Below are 1,762 nucleotides of genomic sequence, written 5' to 3'. Positions count from 1 at the left end.
ATACGAGAGTAAGTTGCACCACCTTTAAAGCTGAACAAAGGGCTATTTAGAGGTACTAGCTTCTAGCCGGTTAAAACGTTTTTCTTGTTTTTTTGTTTTTTTTAGGAAGGGAGAGGTAGACCTCTTACCTTTGCTGTGGTCCGGGTTTATGTGATTGTAAAGCTGACTCAACCGACTGTAGATCTCCTCCGAAGCTGAAGAGTCCACACCTTTTTGAGACAAACCGCTTTTCCTGAAAGATTCATTTGAAAACAAACAAAACACAATCAGTAATATGTGAGACAGCGTGGTGAAATCAGGCTCTCGCCAAAATAATCAAAATGAAGAAACTTGCATTTTCCCACAGGTTTGTGAATTTTTTTGATTTTTTTTTTTTTTGGCTCAACACCTTTCATACCCATTAAAGAACTCATTTATGTGGATTTTTCTGAAAAACGTCGATTAAAGGTACCAAAAAAAAGTAAATTTTTAGTTACCATGGACTCTTTAGCTAAGGAAATAATTAATCTTTGGCTGCCATTTTCTCACTAATTTTACCTCTGAAAATAGGTGAACCCCACTTCCTTCTTTCGCAAATATCTTGATTTGTATTCAAGATAAATGGAGATTGTTTTCAGCCATATAAAGACAAGTAAACAAGCTTTAAGATGACACCGATAACCCTACATGCCCAAAAATTGGCGAGAGCCTGATTCCACCACACTGCCTCACAAATACTATACTATGAGATACAAGTCCTAAAACGACAGGGCTAGAATTCAAACTTTCAACGTTTAAATATTTCAATTTGGATATATAGTTTATCTTTGTATCCAGAACACATCTGTCTTCTTTCCTCCTGTCTTCTTTCCTCCTGTCTTCTTTCCTCCTGTCTTCTTTCCTCCTGTCTTTTTTCCAATGTCTTCTCCTTTTCTGCTTCAACCATTTCTATAAGGCTACTGTGCTAAGTGCTCCCTCACCCCTTAAAATTGTCTTTAGCTGATTGACTGTAAACGTCTTACGCTCAAATCTACACACTTTAGATAACAAGGGAGGAGGAGTGATTCGACTCTAGCTTTGTACTACACAGGGAACCAGCAAATAGTCGGCGATACACGACAAACTGTTTCATCAACGTGGGAAACGAACTCACGTTCATAGAGTCCAAAATCACGTTCATAGAGTCCAAAGGAAAAAATCCTTATTGTATATGTGATTAAGATCAGAGCCGTCGGTTCAAAACCTCAATGAAGTACGTTTGAAAGAAGAAAAAAATAAACTTACTGAACGAAGGACTGGAACGCCTCAAAGTCGACACATTGGTGACCCTTCCCTCCTGCGATTTGCGCAAAGAGGTCAGACAAAGGTTCAAGGACACTGGGGCTGTTGAGGCCACCTGATTGGTTCGCAGCTGGAGGTGTCAAGGTGAAATCTTTGTCTGTGTCAAGTTCTCTGATCCTGTCCAGTTCTTTTTGGAATGGATGGCGATTTTCTTTCTTTTTATCACCATTCCATGAGTTCTCCATTTTGTTGTCTGCACTCTTTCGATTGTGTGCTTTGGCTGTGAGAATGTTTAAGTCTCTGTCCTGTACGGGGCTTCTGTAAAGAAAGATAAAGCCACATATTATCTATCTATCTATCTATCTATCTATCTATCTATCTATCTATCTATCTATCTATCTATCTATCTATCTATCTGTCTGTCTGTCTGTCTATCTATCTATCTATCTATCTATCTATCTATCTATCTATCTATCTATCTATCTATCTATCTATCTATCTA

The sequence above is a fragment of the Aplysia californica genome, unplaced genomic scaffold (assembly GCF_000002075.1).
Source record: "Aplysia californica isolate F4 #8 unplaced genomic scaffold, AplCal3.0 scaffold00056, whole genome shotgun sequence".
Classification (NCBI taxonomy): domain Eukaryota; kingdom Metazoa; phylum Mollusca; class Gastropoda; order Aplysiida; family Aplysiidae; genus Aplysia; species Aplysia californica.
Note: the sequence above shows the minus strand (reverse complement) of the source record.